A 23,236-nucleotide genomic window follows, 5' to 3' on the forward strand; every position below is an offset into this window, starting at 1 on the left:
CTTGCGCTCGTGCCAAAGTCCCTCATTCACGGCCATCAGGTCCTCTCCTTCCCTTACCCATTCCTTCCCGTCCTTGGACACATCTGTCCATGGACTTCATAACGGACTTGCCTCGTTCCTCGGGGAAGACTGTGATTCTGGTGGTGGTGGACCGTTTTAGCAAAATGGTGCATTTCATCCCTTTTCCTGGTTTGCCCAATGCTAAGACGCTGGCGCAGGCATTTATTGACCACATTGTCAAATTGCATGGTATTCCTTCAGACATAGTCTCTGATAGGGGCATGCAGTTTGTTTCCAGATTCTGGAAGGCTTTCTGTTCTCGCTTGGGGGTTCGGTTGTCATTCTCTTCTGCTTTCCACCCGCAGTCGAATGGCCAGACAGAGCGCGTCAATCAGAATCTGGAGACATATCTGCGCTGTTTTGTGGCGGAGAATCAGGAGGATTGGTGTTCTTTTTTGTCCCTTGCTGAGTTTGCTTTAAATAACCGTCGTCAGGAGTCCTCTGATAAGTCACCATTTTTTGGTGCATATGGGTTTCATCCGCAGTTTGGGACTTTCTCAGGAGAGGGGTCTTCTGGTTTACCTGATGAGGACAGATTCTCCTCGTCTTTGTCATCTATTTGGCAAAAGATTCAGGATAATCTAAAGAGCATGAGTGAGAGATATAAGCGTGTGGCGGATAAGAGACGTGTGCCTGGTCCGGACCTGAATGTTGGTGTTCTGGTGTGGTTGTCTACCAAGAATATCAAATTTGAAGGTTCCCTCCTGGAAGTTGGGTCCTAGGTTTATTGGGCCTTACAAGATCCTGTCTGTCATCAATCCTGTTGCCTACCGTCTTGATCTTCCTCAGACTTGGAAGATCCATAATGTTTTTCATAAGTCCTTATTGAAACCTTATGTTCAACCTATTGTACCCTCGCCTTTGCCTCCTCCTCCGATTATGGTTGATGTAAATCTTGAATTTCAGGTCTCTAGGATTGTGGATTCTCGTCTTGTCCATGGTTCCCTCCAGTACCTCGTTCATTGGGAGGGTTATGGTCCTGAGGAGAGGATGTGGGTCCCAGTGACGGACATTAAGGCCACTCGTCTCATCAGGGCTTTCCATAGGTCCCATCCTGAGAAGGTGGGCCCTGAGTGTCCGGAGTCCACTCGTAGAGGGAGGGGTACTGTCACAACCAGACAGTTGAGAAGCTCTGACAGGAGCTTTCCAGATCCTCCTCCTTGAGTTTCTTTGTTTTGGTTAAGTTTTCATCTCGTTAGTCTATCTCAGCTGTCATGCAGTTGGACTGATTGCTGCCCTTTAAGTTCCTCCCCAGAATGCAGTAGTGTGCGGCTTATACAACTTCCTGGAGTGTGTGTGCATGCTGTTCCTAGTTCTCAGTCCACAGTCCCCAGTCGTCTGCAAGATAAGTTCTGTTTATGTATTTATGATTTTCTGTTTTCTGGATCCAGGTGACCCTGACTCCCTCTGTGTCTGTGTAGGGAGCCGGGGGTCATGTCCCCTCACTATTGTAGAGTCATCAGGTGTAAGATAGTCGAGGTACGTGGATATGCGCCCATCCACCTCTGGGGTGGTCGCATAGGCTGAGCAATAAGGGAGAGCGGCAGGTCTCTTGCAGGGGTCTCCCTTTTGTTCCTTAGTTGTGGATCCAGTGAGTCATTGTTCATATTGTATTGTCTTGTTTCCTATACACCATCCGTGACATTATGTTACTATTTCGTTGCAGCTACTATACTTATCTACAGTAGTGGCTAGGGATGAGCGAACCCGAACTGTATAGTTCGGGTTCGTACCGAATTTTGGGGTGTCCGTGACACGGACCCGAACCCGAACATTTTCGTAAAAGTTCGAGTTCGGTGTTCGGCGCATTCTTGGCGCTTTTTGAAAGGCTGCAAAGCAGCCAATTAACAAGCATCATACTACTTGGCCCAAGAGGCCATCACAGCCATGCCTACTATTGGCATGGCTGTGATTGGCCAGTGCACCATGTGACCCAGCCTCTATTTAAGCTGGAGTCACGTAGCGCCGCACGTCACTCTGCTATGATCAGTATAGGGAGAGGTTGCAGCTGCGACGTTAGGGCGAGATTAGGCAGATTAACTCCTCCAAAAGACTTCATTCTGTGATCGATCTGCAGCTGTGGATCATTGAAGTGCTATTATTGACTTGCTCCCTTTTTTGAGGCTGCCCAGAGCGTTTTTAGATCACTTTTTTTCTGGGGTGATCGGCGGCCATTTTGTGACTTGTGGTGCGCCAGCACGAGCTATCACCAAGTGTATTTAACCATCGATAGTGTGGTTATTTTGTGCTATATCCTACATCAGCTGCAGGCTGAGCCTGTGTCACCAAAGTGCATTTAACCATCAACAGTCTGATTATTTTTTGGCCATATACTACATCAGCTGCAGGCTGAGCCTGTTTCACCCAAGTGCATTTAACCATCAACAGTCTGATTATTTTTTGGCCATATACTACATCAGCTGCAGGCTGAGCCTGTGTCACCGAAGTGCATTTAACCATCAACAGTCTGATTATTTTTTGGCCATATACTACATCAGCTGCAGGCTGAGCCTGTTTCACCCAAGTGCATTTAACCATCAACAGTCTGGTTATTTTTTTGCCATATATTACATCAGGGGCAAGTTGAGCCTGTCACCCAGCGCCTAAAAAATAGACCTGACATTTCTATTCAACCAAATCTGCACAGTTTTAGCTGGTCAAGTTATTTGTAGTGACCGTCAAAGCAGACTTTTTGTTCTGGGTTGAAAAAGCATTCCCAACTTTGCCATTCTGAAAATAACTAGTTTGTGGTATTTCAGGCCTACTTGAAATCTATCCCAAAAAGAAAATCTTACATTGAAGTTATTGATAGTATCATTCAGAAAAACCTAAGACACATGCTACCGTGCTGACAGAAGTGTCATTCTGTGATTAAACCTATAACTGTCACACAGTGCAAAAAAAAACAGGTCTCACATCTCTATTCAACCAAATCTGCACAGTTTTAGCTGGTCAAGTTATTTGTAGTGACCGTAAAAGCACACTTTTTGTTCTGGATTGAAAAAGCATTCCCAAATTTGCCATTCTCAAAATTGTGGTGAACGGGAACAATGAGGAAAACATCTAATAAGGGACGCGGACGTGGACATGGTCGTGGTGGTGTTAGTGGACCCTCTGGTGCTGGGAGAGGACGTGGCCGTTCTGCCACAGCCACACGTCCTAGTGAACCAACTACCTAAGGTCCCAGTAGCCAGCAGAATTTACAGCGATATTTGGTGGGGCCCAATGCCGTTCTAAGGATGGTAAGGCCTGAGCAGGTACAGGCATTAGTCAATTGGGTGGCCGACAGTGGATCCAGCACGTTCACATTATCTCCCACCCAGTCTTCTGCAGAAAGCGCACAGATGGCGCATGAAAACCAAGCCCATCGGTCTGTCACATCACCCCCATGCATATCAGGGAAACTGTCTGAGCCTCAAGTTATGCAGCAGTCTCTTATGCTGTTTGAAGACTCTGCTGCCAGGGTTTCCCAAGGGCATCCACCTAGCCCTTCCCCAGGGGTGGAAGAGATAGAATGCACTAACGCACAACCACTTATTTTTCCTGATGATGAGGACATGGGAATACCACCTCAGCACGTCTCTGATGATGACGAAACACAGGTGCCAACTGCTGCGTCTTTCTGCAGTGTGCAGACTGAACAGGAGGTCAGGGATCAAGACTGGGTGGAAGACGATGCAGGGGACGATGAGGTCCTAGACCCCACATGGAATGAAGGTCGTGCCACTGACTTTCACAGTTCGGAGGAAGAGGCAGTGGTGAGACCGAGCCAACAGCGTAGCAAAAGAGGGAGCAGTGGGAAAAATCAGAACACCCGCCGCCAAGAGACTCCGCCTGCTACTGACCGCCGCCATCTGGGACCGAGCACCCCAAAGGCAGCTTCAAGGAGTTCCCTGGCATGGCACTTCTTCAAACAATGTGCTGACGACAAGACCCGAGTGGTTTGCACGCTGTGCCATCAGAGCCTGAAGCGAGGCATTAACGTTCTGAACCTTAGCACAACCTGCATGACCAGGCACCTGCATGAACTGCAGTGGAGTAAACACCTTAAAAACAAGGAAGTCACTCAGGCTCCCCCTGCTACATCTTCTGCTGCTGCCGCCTCGGCCTCTTCTGCTGCTGCTGCCGCCGCCTCGGCCTCTTCCTCCGCCTCTGGAGGAACGTTGGCACCTGCCGCCCAGCAAACATGGGATGTACCACCAACACCACCACCTGCGTCACCAAGCATCTCAACCATGTCACACGGCAGCGTTCAGCTCTCCATCTCACAAACATTTGAGAGAAAGCGTAAATTCTCACCTAGCCACCCTCGATCCCTGGCCCTGAATGCCAGCATTTCTAAACTACTGGCCTATGAAATGCTGTCATTTAGGCTGGTGGACACACACAGCTTCAAACAGCTCATGTCACTTGCTGTCCCACAGTATGTTGTTCCCAGCCGCCACTACTTCTCTAAGAGAGCCGTGCCTTCCCTGCACAAACAAGTGTCCGATAAAATCAAGTGTGCACTGCGCAACGCCATCTGTGGCAAGGTCCACCTAACCACAGATACGTGGACCAGTAAGCACGGCCAGGGACGCTATATCTCCCTAACTGCACACTGGGTAAATGTAGTGGCGGCTGGGCCCCAGGCGGAGAGCTATTTGGCGCACGTCCTTCCGCCGCCAAGGATCGCAGGGCAACATTCTTTGCCTCCTGTCTCCTCCTCCTCCTACTCAGCTTCCTCCTCCTCTTCTTCTTCCACCTGCTCATCCAGTCAGCCACACACCTTCACCACCAACTTCAGCACAGCACGGGGTAAACGTCAGCAGGCCATTCTGAAACTCATATGTTTGGGGGACAGGCCCCACACCGCACAGGAGTTGTGGCGGGGTATAGAACAACAGACCGACGAGTGGTTGCTGCCGGTGAGCCTCAAGCCCGGCCTGGTGGTGTGCGATAATGGGCGAAATCTCGTTGCAGCTCTGGGACTAGCCGGTTTGACGCACATCCCTTGCCTGGCGCATGTGCTGAATTTGGTGGTGCAGAAATTCATTCGCAACTACCCCGACATGTCAGAGCTGCTGCATAAAGTGCGGGCCGTCTGTTCGCGCTTCCGGCGTTCACACCCTGCCGCTGCTCGCCTCTCTGCGCTACAGCGTAACTTCGGCCTTCCCGCTCACCGCCTCATATGCGACGTGCCCACCAGGTGGAACTCCACCTTGCATATGCTGGACAGACTGTGCGAGCAGCAGCAAGCCATAGTGGAGTTTCAGCTGCAGCACGCACGGGTCAGTCGCACTGCGGATCAGACCCACTTCACCACCAATGACTGGGCCTCCATGCGAGACCTGTGTGCCCTGTTGCGCCGTTTCGAGTACTCCACCAACATGGCCAGTGGCGATGACGCCGTTATCAGCGTTACAATACCACTTCTATGTCTCCTTGAGAAAACACTTAGGGCGATGATGGAAGAGGAGGTGGCCCAGGAGGAAGAGGAGGAAGAGGGGTCATTTTTAGCACTTTCAGGCCAGTCTCTTCAAAGTGACTCAGAGGGAGGTTTTTTGCAACACCAGAGGCCAGGTACAAATGTAGCCAGACAGGGACCACTACTGGAGTACGAGGATGAGGAGGAGGTGGAGGAGGATGAGGATGAAGCATGTTCACAGCGGGGTGGCACCCAAAGCAGCTCGGGCCCATCACTGGTGCGTGGCTGGGGGGAAACACAGGACGATGACGATACGCCTCCCACAGAGGACAGCTTGTCCTTACCTCTGGGCAGCCTGGCACACATGAGCGACTACATGCTGCAGTGCCTGCGCAACGACAGCAGAGTTGCCCACATTTTAACGTGTGCAGACTACTGGGTTGCCACCCTGCTGGATCCCCGGTACAAAGACAATGTGCCCACCTTACTTCCTACACTGGAGCGTGATAGGAAGATGCGCGAGTACAAGCGCACGTTGGTAGACGCGCTACTGAGAGCATTCCCAAATGTCACAGGGGAACCAGTGGAAGCCCAAGGCGAAGGCAGAGGAGGAGCAAGAGGTCGCCAACGCAGCTTTGTCACGGCCAGCTCCTCTGAGGGCAGGGTTAGCATGGCAGAGATGTGGAAAAGTTTTGTCACCACGCCACAGCTAACTGCACCACCTCCTGATACGGAACGTGTTAGCAGGAGGAAACATTTCACTAACATGGTGGAACAGTACCTGTGCACACCCCTCCACGTACTGACTAATGGTTCGGCCCCATTCAACTTCTGGGTCTCCAAATTGTCCACGTAGCCAGAGCTAGCCTTTTATGCCTTGGAGGTGCTGGCCTGCCCGGCGGCCAGCGTTTTGTCTGAACGTGTATTCAGCACGGCAGGGGGCGTCATTACAGACAAACGCAGCCGCCTGTCTACAGCCAATGTGGACAAGCTGACGTTCATAAAAATGAACCAGGCATGGATCCCACAGGATATTAACTACCTCCCCTTAACAATATATTATTCTACTCCAGGGCACTTCCTCATTCAATACTATTTTTAATTTCATTTTACCATTATATTGTGGGGCAACCCAAAGTTGAATGAACCTCTCCTCTGTCTGGGTGCCGGGGCCTAAATGTGTGACAGTGGCCTGTTCCAGTGGTGGGTGACGTGAAGCCTGATTCTCTGCTATGACATGAAGACTGATTCTGCGCTGACATGAAGCCAGATTCTCTGCTATGGCATGAAGAGACTGATTCTCTGCTGACATGAAGCCAGATTCTTTGCTATGGCATGAAGAGACTGATTCTCTGCTGACGTGAAGCCAGATTCTCTGCTATGGGACCTCTGTCCAATTGATATTGGTTCATTTTTATTTTTTTAATTTTAATTAATTTCCCTATCCACATTTGTTTGCAGGGGATTTACCTACATGTTGCTGCCTTTTGCAGCCCTCTAGCTCTTTCCTGGGCTGTTTTACAGCCTTTTTAGTGCCCAAAAGTTCGGGTCCCCATTGACTTCAATGGGGTTCGGGTTCGGAACGAAGTTCGGGTCGGGTTCGGATCCCGAACCCGAACATTTCCGGGAAGTTCGGCCGAACTTCTCGAACCCGAACATCCAGGTGTTCGCTCAACTCTAGTCGTGGCCAAAAGTTTGAAGAATTACATAAATATTGAAAATTGGAAAAGTTGCTGCTTAAGTTTTTATAATAGCAATTTGCATATACTCAATTGCATAGTCCTTCTTTGCCATGAAAATTAACTTAATCCCAAAAAAAACTTTCCACTGCATTTCATTGCTGTCATTAAAGGACCTGCTGAGATCATTTCAGTAATCGTCTTTTTAACTCAGGTGAGAAGGTTGACGAGCACAAGGCTGGAGATCATTATGTCAGGCTGATTGGGTTAAAATGGCAGACTTGACATGTTAAAAGGAGGGTGATGCTTGAAATCATTGTTCTTCCATTGTTAACCATGGTGACCTGCAAAGAAACATCATTGCGTTGCATAAAAATGTCTTCACAGGGAAGGATATTGTGGCTACTAAGATTGCACCTCAATCAACAATTTATAGGATCATCAAGAACTTCAAGGAAAGAGGTTCAATTCTTGTTAAGAAGGCTTCAGGGCGTCCAAGAAAGTCCAGCAAGCGCCAGGATCGTCTCCTAAAGAGGATTCAGCTGCGGGATCAGAGTGCCACCACTGCAGAGCTTGCTCAGGAATGGCAGCAGGCAGGTGTGAGCACATCTGCACGCACAGTGAGGCGAAGACTTTTGGAAGATGGCCTGGTGTCAAGAAGGGCAGCAAAAAAGCCACTTCTCTCCAAAACAAACATCAGGGACAGATTGATCTTCTGCAGAAAGTATGGTGAATGGACTGCTGAGGACTGGGGCAAAGTCATATTCTCCGATGAAGCCTCTTTCCGATTGTTTGGGGCATCTGGAAAAAGGCTTGTCCGGAGAAGAAAAGGTGAGCGCTACCATCAGTCCTGTGTCATGCCAACAGTAAAGCATCCTGAGACCATTCATGTGTGGGGTTTGCTTCTCATTCAAGGGAGTGGGCTCACTCACAATTTTGCCCCAAAACACAGCCATGAATAAAGAATGGTACCAAAACACCCTCCAACAGCAACTTCTTCCAACAATCCAACAACAGTTTGGTGAAGAACAATGCATTTTCCAGCACGATGGAGCACCGTGCCATAAGGCAAAAGTGATAACTAAGTGGTTTGGGGACCAAAACATTGACATTTTGGGTCCATGGCCTGGAAACTCCCCAGATCTTAATCCCATTGAGAACTTGTGGTCAATCCTCAAGAGGCGGGTGGACAAACAAAAACCCACTAATTCTGACAAACTCCAAGAAGTGATTATGAAAGAATGGGTTGCTATCAGTCAGGAATTGGCCCAGAAGTTGATTGAGAGCATGCCCAGTCGAATTGCAGAGGTCCTGAAAAAGAAGGGCCAACACTGCAAATACTGACTCTTTGCATAAATGTCATGTAATTGTCAATAAAAGCCTTTGAAACGTATGAAGTGCGTGTAATTATATTTCACTACATCACAGAAACAACTGAAACAAATATCTAAAAGCAGTTTAGCAGCAAACTTTGTGAAAACTAATATTTGTGTTATTCTCAAAACTTTTGGCCACGACTGTACATGACTGATTGGACGTGTCCTGGACCTTAAAGGGACACCTCCATCAGAAAGCGGTATGGCTTTAAAACTCAGTGGGGGAGATTAATCAAACTGCTGTAAAGTAGAACTGGCTTAGTTGCCCAATCAGATTCCATCTTTCATTTTTGACAGCTCCTTTGGAAAATTAAAGTTAGAACCTGATTGGGTGCTATTGGCAACTAAGCCAGTTCTACTATACACCAGTTTGATAAATGTCCCCAGTATTCGTAGAAAGCATTTATTTCTTAGTTGTTTTTGGCTGTTTCTCTTTTTTCTTTGCAGCAATACTATAACATTAAAAAGGAAATGCAAAATAACGTCCTTCTGTAGCAGCACAGAGATAAAACACCTGTATACATATAAAACCAATTATCAGTTGACTGCTTCTGTGAGGGTGAGATTTAATCTGCTAGTATAATAATACATGTAGAATTTGGATGACAGTATAGGGCAGTTTACACAGGTCTAGAATCCGCCAGGTAATCACTAACAAGCATTAATCGGAACACTCGTTAGCTATTTTTTGGCAGTGTAAAAGTGCAGCCGATTACTCAATGAACCAATGAAATGCTTGTTCATCGGGTAATAGTTCATTCAAAATCGTTTGCCCGCAGAAGATTGTGCTGTGTATAGTCTGCTGCTGGTGCTTGTCAGGAAGTAGTGTTGAGCAAATCGAAGTGAAACAAATTGACTTTGATCTAAATAAAAAATAAAAAAATGCATTCACAGTGAATCCGAATTTCCTTGCGCTTCTTGGTAATGAATTGTTTTTTTTCCTCTAAAATGGCGGCTACACATGTTACAAAGTAAAGGTAAGAAGCCCGGGAATGCGCAATGACCCATAATGCCGTGCATCCAGCCAATCAACAGAAAGCCATCCCCTGTGATGTCACAGCCCTATAAAAGCATCACCCCAAGTGGTCGTGGTAATTTCACTGTGAACTGACCATAGGGAGAGACATGGCAAGAGCTAGGGACAGTCTTTTAGCAAGTTTTTAATTGTAGAATATTGCATAGGAACAGTGCAGAGATATCGTAGGGAGAGTTTTTAGACACTGTAGGGAAAACATAGGGAGAGCATAGGGAGACTGCAGGTACATTGCAGGCTGAGTGCAATCACCCTGGGCATCTTGTTCACCTGCTGCACCATTCATTCTTAATCTGTTCTGTTATACATTGACTTACTGTGCATCGGACGCTTTGTCAACAGGTGGTCTAATATATAGGCGTGTTTATCTAGTTCATCTGCTGCTCCATTCATACTAAAGCTATTCTGTTATACATCAACTTACTGTGTGTCAGACTCAGCATCAACAGGCAGTCTAATATATAGGCGCGTTTATCTAGTTCATCTGCTGCGCCATTCATACTTAATCTGTTATACATAGACTTACTTTGCATCAGACTCAGTCTTAACAGATTATTGCCATATGGGAAGAGTGTTGTTGGTTATTGGAATGAACCCCATAACTCACTCCACCACCCATCCCTTGGTTGAACTTGATGGACTTATGTCCTTTTTTTAACCATATTAACTATGTAACACGACCCAAATTCATTGTAGCTAGTAAGTTTTTTTTTTTGCAAAAAATTAGTCTGCATGGTTATTTCAATCGTGTATGGTCGGAACTACGACCGTATTACCAGACAAATTGCTCCACCAACTGGACCCAAATTCATCATTCCTAGCTACCATATACTGTTATGGAAAATTTTATTCTGCGTCACTCTGACAGCCGTTACAAATCTTAAATTCTATGTCACTGTGCAGTGCAACAAAATTTTAACCCATGAGGATCCCTCCAGAAGGTCCGGGATCCCTCCGTACTATGAACTTAATGGTATTTTGCTTTCAACATGTATTTGGGTTAAAAGCAGATGGGCCACATTTTCTGGATGGATCAAACCTGGCAGCTGGATACTGACCATCTAAAAGAGGCTTTATGGATGCTCAAATTACAATATTGAAGGATCAGAAGAACGGAAACATAAACAGTGATGTTAACACAGCCTTACTGCCACTGCTGCTGCCCCCCCTCCCCACTCTGTCATGGGGCCACAACTTGAATCTGGGGCACTGCACACTTAAGTCCATGGCAATAAATTAGACCGGATGGTTTTATTGTCCTGTAATACTGACACACAGTAATTCTACAGCTAATAGAAGGGATTAGCTTTGAATCTTGGTGCCCTGCACAGTGATAGACGGCGATAAATTACAACTGCCTGTAATACTGATGGCACAGTGCCTACAGAATGAATTAACTATGAATGTGGGTACACTAGAACGTAATGCACACTACAAAACCTTCTCCCTGCACTGTCCCTGCAGTTTAAGTTCCAAGCCTTCACAGTAAGATTGAGCCACCAAGTGGGATTCATATGATTAGGCAGAGTGGCCTGGGTGTACCATATTTATCGTGCTTCCTGACAAATTAAATCGGAACGAATCAAACTTCTTGAAGGACTTCGGTGCATGGTTCAAATAGAATTTTTTAAAACTTTGCTCATCTTTATGAGGAAGGAACGCTTCTGAATGCCTGCTGTATTTTCCTGTTTAAAGGGACCTTATGAAAGCTCCATTGTTATCTTGAAAGGCCTTGATAAAGATGTCCACAGAAAACCATTGAACTTATTAGTGTATTTATTTTATATATTTATTTCATGCACTTATATAGTGCTACTATATTCCGCAGCGCTTTACAGACATTAGCAACTGCCCCCAATGGGGCTCACAATCTAAGTTCCCTATTCATATGTCTTTGAAGTGTGGGAGGAAACCAGAAACCCACGCAAAGATGGGGAGAAAATACAAACTCCATGCAGATGTTGTACTTGATCGGATTCGAACCTAGGAGCCCAGTGCTACAAGGCACCAGTGCTAACCATTGAGCCTCCATGCTGCCTAGTGTAATGTGTGATGCTCTAATTGAGTCACTCATCCCCTTTCCTTCTCTGGTCGCAGTGAATTATCTCACTGAGAATGTCAAGTGCTGTGCTAAAAATCCAAACAAAGCAGAAAGTTAAGAGCCAGGACAGGAAGTATTTCATGGCAGCCCTCCATGCCTGTCTTGCCATCACTTACCTAGCTCCTGCCCAGCCGCCAGGCACTCCTCTGTCCTCCAGCAGCAGGGATGACGCCAAAGCCCTCTGTCCCTCACTGGAAGCCAGGCTTCAAGCCCTTCTCCTGTCCTCATCTTGAAGTCACACAAAAATTATTTCAAGCGATCAAAAAGTTGCATGTACCCCAAAATGAAACCAATTAAAATGTCAATTGATCTGGCAAAAAGAGGAACCTTTAATCAAGACCATCGCCAGACAAACAACTTTTATTATGTAAAATGTAAAAAAAAAACATGAAAAAAACTATATAACTTTGGTATCTCTGTAATCGTACTGACCAGCAGACTAACGTCAACCTATCACTTTTCCTACATTGTGTGCCATAAAAACAAAACCCAAAAAGCAATGCAGAATGGTAGAATTGATTTCTTTTCTTTCCAACTTAAAATTTATTAAGTTTTATATCGTTTTTCAATCAAATATGATATACAGCAATATGGACAGTCCTGAACAAATGGACCCATATAAACATCAGTTCACCAAATTACAAAAGTAACATGAAAAGAAAAAGCGATAACGTTCTTCCACATTTATAACGGAAGTGTAGATAGACAAGTGTCCCATGCCTGCCAGATTTTCAGGAACCTTGCCACCATGCCCTGCTGGAGAGCAACTGAGTATTCTAAAGATCTAATGTCGTGTATTCGGGCATATAAATCAGATCTAGAGGGGAGAACTGGACGTCTCCAGTAAAGAGCAATCAGGCATTTAGCGGCTGTGAATATGTGGAGGAGCAGCTTGGCATCCCGGCCCCTAAGTGTCGTAGGGACCAGGTTCAAAAGAAGCACTAAAGGGTCCCTAGAAATATCTGGACTACCTGAGTTACCTGCAGCCAATAAGGCTCAATCACTGGGCAAGACCAAAAAATATGGTACAAGGATGCCTTTTTGGCTGAGAACATCTCCAACAGATATACGACAATACAGGGTTTAAGGTGTGTAATATTTCTGGCGTATGATACCAGTGTGTCAGGATCTTTAACTGATTTTCTCTGTAAGTCATACAAGAGGAGCTAGAGTGCGCTCTCTTCCATATGGATCGCCAAGTCTCTGGCGAAAGTTCTCTTTGTAACCAGTCTTCCCATTTTTGCCTGTATAGGTGTTTAAAGTCTGCAGGAGAGTCCGAGGAGACCAGTATCTGATAAATGTCAGAATTAGGACCCTTAGATGAAGGGCCGCGAACACATACACGTTCAAAAGAGGAAAGAGTCGGTACCTCTAATGAACCCAAAACGCTCCTACAATAGTGTAGAATTCTGTAGTACTGGAATGCCAAAGTGTTCGGCAAGGAAAATTTAGTCTGAAGGTCTTCAAAGGGCAAGATCCAATCAGAGAGGGGCTCCTTCAAGTCTAGAAAGTGGTAGAGCCCTGCAACCATCCACGGTCTAACCATCCCTGCTCCCGAGCTTTCTGAGAGGTTAGGAGAAAAGAGAAATAAAGTAAGAGGTGAGTGGAGTGTTGAGAGGTCATACCTTGACAGATTATGTGGAAGGAAGAAAAGAGAAAGTAGAGCAATAGACCAATTACCAATACGTCTAACAATATTTAGATAAAATATCAAAGGCATGGCATTATTAATGCCCTTATGGCTATGAAGACCAGTCGCAAAAATGAGGTGAAAAGAAATAAACACCCAATCAGTGTCAACTGAACAGAGTAAATAGGACTTCTATGGGTTAAACTAGTGGAAGTCATGCGACCAGGACAGGGAACCAGAGCTCTCCCTCCAGCACTCCATAGAAAAAAGGAAACAAGGAGCATACACCCTGAGGAAACATAAATTCCTGCCTAGGGAAGAAAGAGAAAAAAGCAAGGCAAAAAAGAACAACCACAAACTAAAGTAGCATCCTTATTAGCAAACTGCCCAAGTAGAAGACCCCAGTCAACGCCCAGCAGTAGGAGGTCGCAGACATCTCTTGCGGGATCCTACAGCGGTCCAAGTCTACGGGATCTGAGGAAGATTGATAGATGATTCCCAGTCCGGTAGCGATGGTGGAGTAATAGCCATATGGGCTCAGAAGTCTGTGAGGTCGTCAGGGCTTTTCATGAATGCGACAGTCCCATTCTTACATGCAGAAAGGCTGAAGAGGAAACCCCATCTATAGAGGCTTAGGGGATCATGTGTTTATGGAGAGAATATCCAGTAGGGGTTTCAGAGCTCTCCTCTTCTGGAGGGTTATCCAGGACAGGTCTTGAAATAAAGTCACTTAAACTCCCTGCAAGTCTATGTGTTGTAGAGAACGCGCTTTAGCCATAATCTCCTCTTTTAGACTGAAGTCATTCACATAGCATATGATGTCTCTTGGTGCTCCCTCCAAGGACTTTTTTTGCAGAGGTCTATGAGCACGGTCCATCAGAATAGGGTGGGTCAGAGGACGGTTCAAAATAGTGTTAAGAAGTGTAGAGCAGGCATTTTCTTCTCCCTGAGTTTCTGGAACTCTTATGTTATGTCGACGGCCTCTATTGTCTGATCTTCAACATGGCTTTGTAGGTAACGTGGTTGGTGGGTATGAGAAGATGTTTGTGCTTGAAGAGAACGAATCACTTATCGAGAAACATTATGATCTTCTTCCAGTTGATGGAGACGGAGACCCACATTTTGTACATCTTGTCTAACTGCTGCTAATTCTTCCTTAAAAGCATATTTTACTTCTGAGATTAGAACCCTGAAGTCCTGCTTCGTAGCCAGTTGATGGATATGAGAACACCAGTAACGTGGGGGTGTAATGGGAGAGCTGGGACCATTGGAGTCCAAAGAGGATGTTGACCAATGCTCTGATGGAGAGCGCAAAATCAATGGGACATCAAGACCTGCTGATGCATGGAGTACAAGACCCTCCAGAGATTTGTTAGGCCTCACAGACCTCTGAGGCCAAGGAGGCAATTTTCTAATGGTGGAAGCAGTAGGGGAGTTAACCTTAGAGCCAGAAGTACCCAAAGGGGAAGGTATGGGTGCATTCTCAGGGTACTGCTGCAGTCCAGTCACAGGGGTATCGTGGCGTACTCCAATTAAAGTGTACAGGTGGGAGTCCTTGTTAGAAAGTGATTGCTGGGACCCATCTATCTGAAGGCCCCCTGATGTGGGTCTAGTGGGCATCTGGGCGGGCTCCTGAACCAACAGCCGTGTTGGCTGATCATCCTCTAGGCCTACAGGCCTCTGTGTACCTGCATTCGGGACGTCCTCCTCAGACCCAGAAGCAGGGAAAATGGCCCGGGCTTGCCGAGGAGAGACTGCTTGTGAAGCGGCAGGCAGCGGGAGAGCAGGAGACCGAGGGGACTCCAATTCCCCGGGTTCGGAGCGCTGTTCTGGGCTAAGGTCTGGCTGGTGGGGTGCCTTCAAGCGGGAGTCAGGAAGAGAAGATACTTCACCGCTTGCCTCGTGGGCAGATCGGAGCGGTGCCATCTTGGTTGCCTCGTGATCTACACTGCGATGTAGGTAGGAGCCTCAGTACCGGCTCTGGGGACCTTCCCAACTCTTTTCTTCCCCATTGTGTTGTGGGGTGTATGCTATTGTAGTGTTATGGAGCCTGAAAGGAGCGGAACTCAGGATCTACACATCCGACCTCATCAGCTTACGGCCACGCCCCCCAGAACTGCTGCTTTTTCTTCGTCCTGCTTCCCCCCAAATATTAATAAAAATCTATAAAAAAAAGTTTGATGTACCTTAACAATGATAATCGCAACACATCCTATAAAAATTAAGCACTCACACTGCTCTGTCGAGAGAAAAAAAAAATGAAATATACGGTTCTCAGAGAATACTGTAGCTGTACTGGTACCTCAGAGGCTGCTTAAAAGCCAAATGGTGCCTGTAAACCAATCCATCAAAATCTGCTTTGCAAGAACCAAAAAGTGGCATTTCTCTTCTGAACCCTGCACAGTAATTTATGTCCACCTTTAAAGTATTTCCGTATCCAGTGGAACCTGTCTAACAATTTAAGGGTGTAGTGTTAATCTCAAATAGGACACGCTGGGCACAACATTTTGGCCACTAAAATACCATCTGTTTAAAAATTTTAATTTTCACTGTGTACAGTCACCTCTGCTCATTAATGTCTGGAAAGCACCTGTCGCATGAAAATGCTCAGTCAACCCCTAAATAAATATTTTAAGGGGTGCAGTTTCCAAAATGGGGTCACTTCTTGGGAGTTACATTTATTATTTCAGCCCAGAGCTTCTACAGTTGTCAGCACAAGATTGGTAAATCACCACATTGGGCATTAAATGCACATAGTGCTCTTTTACTCCTGAGCCCCGTTGTATGTCCAGGCAAAAGATGTCCAGGGCAACATTTAGGGGGTTTCTAAAACCAGGAAGCACAGCATAATAATAGGGATTACTTTTCACATTTGCACACAATGGGCACCACATATTGGGCACTGAAATAGCTAAATAGCATATCTGGGGAAAAATTGAAATTTTCACTTTACATTCACTTTTGCAAAACACCTGTGTTGTTAAAATCCTCGCTCCACCCCTTGGTATATAATGTGAGGAATGTGGTTTCTAAAATTGTGTCACTTCTTGGGGGTTTCTTTTTAAAAAAAACTAAATGTTGGGTCTTTTTTCTCTTATTAATGCAGCGTCCTACTCCAGATTTGCAGTACACTGCAAAGTACAAAAGAAAGGGTTGTACTGTCAATGCTTTGATATGTACAGTCGTGGCCAAAAGTTTTGAGAATTGCATAAATATTGGAAATTGGAAATGTTGTTGCTTAAGTTTTTATAATAGCAATTTGCATATACTCCAGAATGTTATGAAGAGTGATCAGATGAATTGCATAGTCCTTCTTTGCCATGAAAATTAACTTAATCCCAAAAAAAACCTTTCCACTGCATTTCATTGCTGTCATTAAAGGACCTGCTGAGATCATTTCAGTAATCGTCTTGTTAACTCAAGTGAGAATGTTGACGAGCACAAGGCTGGAGATCATTATGTCAGGCTGATTGGGTTAAAGGAGGGTGATGCTTGAAGGAGGGTGATGCTTGAAATCATTGTTCTTCCATTGTTAACCATGGTGACCTGCAAAGAAACGCGTGCAGCCATCATTGCGTTGCATAAAAATGGCTTCACAGGCAAGGATATTGTGGCTACTAAGATTGCACCTCAATCAACAATTTATAGGATCATCAAGAACTTCAAGGAAAGAGGTTCAATTCTTGTTAAGAAGGCTTCAGGGCGTCCAAGAAAGTCCAGCAAGTGCCAGGATCGTCTCCTAAAGAGGATTCAGCTGCGGGATCGGAGTGCCACCAGTGCAGAGCTTGCTCAGGAATGGCAGCAGGCAGGTGTGAGCGCATCTGCACGCACAGTGAGGCGAAGACTTTTGGAAGATGGCCTGGTGTCAAGAAGGGCAGCAAAGAAGCCACTTCTCTCCAAAAAAACATCAGGGACAGATTGATCTTCCACAGAAAGTATGGTGAATGGACTGCTGAGGACTGGGGCAAAGTAATATTCTCCGATGGAGCCTCTTTCCGATTGTTTGGGGCATCTGGAAAAAGGCTTGTCCGGAGAAGAGAAGGTGAGCGCTACCATCAGTCCTGTGTCATGCCAACAGTAAAGCATCCTGAGACCATTCATGTGTGGGGTTGCTTCTCATCCAAGGGAGTGGGCTCACTCACAATTTTGCCCAAAATCACAGCCATGAATAAAGAATGGCACCAAAACACCCTCCAACAGCAACTTCTTCCAACAATCCAACAACAGTTTGGTGAAGAACAATGCATTTTCCAGCATGATGGAGCACCGTGCCATAAGGCAAAAGTGATAACTAAGTGGCTCGGGGACCAAAACATTGACATTTTGGGTCCATGGCCTGGAAACTCCCCAGATCTTAATCCCATTGAGAACTTGTGGTCAATCCTCAAGAGGTGGGTGGACAAACAAAAACCCACTAATTCTGACAAACTCCAAGAAGTGATTATGAAAGAATGGGTTGCTATCAGTCAGGAATTGGCCCAGAAGTTGATTGAGAGCATGCCCAGTCGCATTGTAGAGGTCCTGAAAAAGAAGGGCCAACACTGCAAATACTGACTCTTTGCATAAATGTCATGTAATTGTCAATAAAAGCCTTTAAAACGTATGAAGTGCGTGTAATTATATTTCACTACATCACAGAAACAACTGAAACAAAGATCTGAAAGCAGTTTAGCAGCAAACTTTGTGAAAACTAATATTTGTGTCATTCTCAAAACTTTTGGCCACGACTGTATATTGTGTTTATTGTATTTATTTGCACAAGGTACAATATTAATGGGCCATATCTACAGCCACCACTAGATGGGGCTGGTGTCACCCTCTATTTATAGAGATGAAAGAACATTGTAGTCAGATTCAAGTCTGTCTAGTCAGTGAGATAACGTTGGCCAGCAACCAGAACAGACGCAAAGATCATCCAGGAAGGGGGCAGAAGGACTGCAAAAGCAAGTCAGATGAAAGGAGAGGTGTAGAGGAAGTGCAGTAGAAACAACTTGTCTGAAAAGGACTTATTGGTGCTACGGCACGTGTCCAGGAATTGGCTTCTGGTACCTGGATACTCATTTTAAGCAATTGATCACCTGCGTGAGAATCTCCACATCCCACAGTGGATTTTGTGGATGGGTACTGTAGTGCAGAGTAAAGATGACTACTTTAAAGAAACACCTTGGCCTATTAACTACCTGTGCAGCCATGAGACCTGTAAAATCTGTGGAAAATGCAAAATTTTATGAGCACCTGCCAGTCCATAGCATAATAAATGTTCCGATCTGTTTGCATTTGAATTCTTTAGTAAAGTTCTGTTGCACAACTGCCTCATCATTGTCCTTGCATTACTATACTGTGAAATGTTAGCATCATGACAACGGGGACCCTGTCTTGCACCTCAAAACCTTGAACACCAAGAGCACTTCAATAGTCAACAGGCAGGAGAACTTCAGAATTGGAGTGTGCCCCAAAGGGAAGAAAGGTGCGCCCTTCCACATGACTGCAGGAGCCCAGGGAGCATCAGAACCGTGAGTACTACTACTCACACTCATGCACACCGCTGTGGCACGCTGCATTACCACTTGTGAAAATAAAGCATTGGAGGCTAAAACTACATATACAGTAGTTGAAATAAAATATAATTTTTCACTTCATGTCCTAATTTTTATTAATTCTATTAAACACCTTTGGGGTCAAGCCATTCCTTAAAGGGTTTAGTTTCCAAAATAGGGTCACTTAGAAATAATTGTAATTTATGATACAGTCTCTGATCACTAGATTATTACAGTGTACTCACATCATCATGTGAGTATGTTCCACATCATCATTGTCATAAGAAGAAAGGTAGAAAACAGAACAGTCCCTTACTCCACCCGCACCACTGTCCCTACCTACTTCCACAATCTGCCCTAAATAGCAGCCCACAATTTGGCGACGGTCCCTGACTTGACTAAGTTCAGGGATCTAAACCTTAATGGGTTAAGAGTAGTAAAGAGTAGTGAGATAGAAAGAGGTCGAAACTAGACAGGCAAAACTAGTACTGGATCAGAATCCAAAAGCTGAGTCAAATACACAGCAGAGTGAACCCAGGAGATAATGTCAGAGACAAAGGCAGCAGGCAAAGGCAAGTTCACAAGCTAGCAGAGTCTGATAGTAAGCAAATTCCAAAATCAAGCAGGGTCAAATAACAAGCAAAGTCAAATACTAGGAGGTCGTGTCAAAGGCTTCACCATTCAGCTCAGCTGCTGGCGCTCCCCACCAGCACAATGCAGTTACACATACAGCTGTGTGGAGAGGTGTGCAGGCCCAGGAATCAGCCTGTGCATTCCTCCTACACAGCCCAGCAAATGTGAGGCATGACCGAGTGGAGCCTGCTGGATAGCGCACTATGTGCTCCAATCATCGGGGATATATATTTTTTTTAACAGATATCAAAAGGGGGCACAATGTTGGCATAACTACTGAAAGGGAGGCACAATGTGGGCATAACTACTGTAATGGGGCCACAATGTGGGCACTAGAATGGAGGGAACATTAGAAAATTGGATGCCCCGTGAGGAAGCGCATAGCGAAACGATCGTCGGGCGGACGCTCCAGACTGGGTCAGTAACCTTGATTTTCTTTGTGATTTTATTAGCATCATTACACTTTGGGTGTGCATAGGTACATCAGCGCCCCTCACGCCTCAGTGTTGAGCGGTGAACTGCAGTATATGGACGCATGTTTGCTATAATGAGCCCTATGTGATGATGATGCTATTTGATATTATACTAGTCCCTTGATGTCTGGAGCTTATTTTTACTGTCACACTCCAGTGTTCTCATGTCTGCTGCTTTATGTATTTTCAAATATAATTATTGTGTTGTTTTATGTGGATTTCTAATAAGGAATAAAGTAATAAAGTTTATAATATTTACTTGCGTGGTAGCTTTTTTAGCGGTATAGGAGTTGTACGGATGATTCCATGTGAGATACTTATGGTATTGATTTTTTGGTGTTTTATTAGAAAAGTGGATAAGGAGATCCGTCAGTCACAAACCAACTCTCAAGGAGGAAAAAATAAAAAAGTACATTTCCTAAAAGTGCATAATTTGATGACAACTTAAAATGTATGTTCACAAATGTAGTTGGTGTTGCTGAGACATGGCTGGATTCTTCTCATGATTGGGCTGTAAATCTTCAAGGTTTTACGCTCTTTAGAAAAAAAAGCGATAAACGCAAAGGTGGTGGTCTATGTCTGTATGCCAGGAGTAATATGAAAGTAAGTGTGAAAGAAACAATTGTGGATGAATGTTGTGAGGATGTTGAAACCTTGTGGGTGGAAATTCAGAGGGAAAAAAATAATGAAAAAATAATTCTTGGTGTGATCTATAGACCCCCACAATATCACTGAAGAGATAGAAGATCAACTGTATGTGCAAATAGAGCGGGCAGCGCAGGCTGGAACAGTAGTGATAATGGGAGATTTTAACCATCCAAACATAGATTGGGAACATGGTTCTGCCTCTGCTGCAAAACCGAGAAAATTCCTCAGCTTTTTGCAGAATAATTTTATGGGCCAGTTTGTAGAAGATCTAGAGGCGATGGTGTTCTGGATCTAGTAATTAATGCAGAGCTTGTGAGAAATGTCACTGTCCGTGAAAACCTTGGTAACAGTGACCACAATATACCGTATTTTTCGCCCTATAAGACGCACCGGCCCATAAGATGCACCTAGGTTTTTGAGGAGGAAAAAAAATAAATAAAAATTTTGAACCAATAGGTGTGCTTTTGGTGGGTTTTGAACTAATTGTGGTCTGTGGATGGCACACTGTTGTGGGGGATCTGTGGATGGCGAACTGTTGTGGGGGATCTGTGGGTGACGCACTGTTATGGGAGATCTGTGGGTGACACTTATGGGGGATCTGTGGGTGACACTTATGGGGGATCTGTGGGTGGCTCTTATTGGGGTCTCTGGATGGCTCTGTTATGGGGATCTGTGTATGACACTGTTATGGGGGGTATCTGTGGAGGACACATATATAGCATCTTATGCTATGTGTCATCCACAGATCCCCTCCATAACAGTGTCCCTGTAGTGAATGACCCTCAATACAAGGGGTGGGGGTCGCATCTGCTTTTTTAATGACAGCGGGGCCCGTGCAGTGACTGTATTCTACTACACGGGCCCCGTTCACTGTATAATCGTATCTGTATTCTGTAATAGTTAATTGTGTATATAATGTAAATCGCATAATCAGCGCTACTTACGACTACAAGCGCTCGGTAGGTAGCAGAGAGGAGGGAGGAGGCAGGCCGGGAGGACGGGCGCTGGCAGCGTGAGTCACTACGTCATGCGCCCACGCCGCCTGCTTCATTCATAAAGTGGGCGGCGCAGGCGCGTGACGTAGTGAGTGACCCGCCGCCCGCCCGTCCTCCCGGCCTGCCTCCTCCCTCCTCTCTGCTACCTACCGAGCGCTTGTAGTTGTAAGTAGCGCTGATTATGCGATTACATTATATACACAATTAACTATTATAGAATACAGATACGATTATACAGTGAGCGGGGCCCGTGTAGTAGAAAACAGTCACTGCACGGGCCCCGCTGTCATTATAAATGCAGATGCTGGCCCCCAGCCCCTCCTCCCTCACAGCTGATACACCCACCGTGCGGCATCGCGGCGGGTGTATCATTGAAAATACGGCAAAATCAGAAGCATTCGCCCCATAAGACGCACTGCTATTTCCCCCCCCACACTTTTGGGGGGAAAAAGTGCGTCTTATAAGGCGAAAAATACGGTAATTACATTCCAACTAAACTGTAGAAAACAAATTCAAGTCGGCAGGGCAAAAACACTTAATTTACTACATTCCTAGAGGTTACAAGTACAACCGAATAAAATTAAACCCCACATGGCTTACAAATAATGTAAAAAGTGCAATAAATGACAAAAAGAGGGCCTTTAAGAAATACAAATTGGAGGGGTCAGCTGTAGCCTTTAAAAAGTATAAAGAACTAAATTATTTATGTAAGGGGGTAATAAAATCAGCGAAAATAGACAATGAAATACAGATGGCCAAAGAAAGTAAGAACAACCCCAAAACATTCTTCAAATACATAAATACAAAAAAAACAAGGTCAGAACATGTAGGACCTCTAAATGATGGTAACGGGGTGTTGGTCACTGGGGATCAAGTGAAGGCAGAGCTCCTAAATGGATTTTTAGCTCTGTATATACAAAAGAAGAGGGCATCTCATGAGGGTGGTGCCACTGGAGGAAATACCTCAAATAACATCCTTACCTGGCTGACTGTAGATATGGTGCTTAATATGCTAAAAGAAAATAAAGTGCACAAGGCCCCAGGTCCAGAAGGATTACACCCTAGAGTTCTAAAGGAGCTCATTTCAGCTATGGCTTTGCCTCTGTTCATAATATTTACAGGTTCTTTAATGACAGGCATTGTACCAAGGGACTGGCGCAAGGCGAATGTGGTGCCCATTTTCAAAAAGGGTGCTAGGTCTTCACCAGGAAATTATAGACCAGTAAGCTTAACATCCATAGTGGGAAAAATGTTTGAGGGCCTTCTATGGGACTACATACAGGATTATGTAACTGTCAATAATATAAGGTCCTTGAGTAACAGGCGTAGTTGTAATACCGGCCATCATGTGACCGCTGAACATTCCGCGAGATCATGACGTTCCTGACGTCACGGAAGGTCCTTGAGTAAACAGGCACAGCTGCACCTGCGCGATTGGCCACCGCGCGGTTCACCTGCGCCTTAGAACTCTCGGGTCTATAGACATCACGTGTCCGATCAACGGACCCTGATTGGCGGAACACATGTTTAAGAGGGACTATTCCAGTGGGAAGACTGTACCCCCAGAGGAAGGTTTCAAATCGAAACGTGCGTCGGGGTGTGCAATCTTCCTGTGGATTTACCATTCCTTTACACACGGTATGTGACCTCATTCCACTTTACCT

General features: G+C 45.4%; 1 protein-coding gene across 1 annotated transcript in view; it reads right to left on the bottom strand.

The window, feature by feature from the left end:
* The window catches only part of LOC120986908 (nicotinamide N-methyltransferase-like), a 129,838-nt gene that overhangs the window by 27,046 nt on the left and 79,556 nt on the right, over positions 1 to 23,236 (bottom strand). The window lies entirely within an intron of this gene.

The sequence above is a fragment of the Bufo bufo genome, chromosome 1, assembly GCF_905171765.1.
Source record: "Bufo bufo chromosome 1, aBufBuf1.1, whole genome shotgun sequence".
Classification (NCBI taxonomy): domain Eukaryota; kingdom Metazoa; phylum Chordata; class Amphibia; order Anura; family Bufonidae; genus Bufo; species Bufo bufo.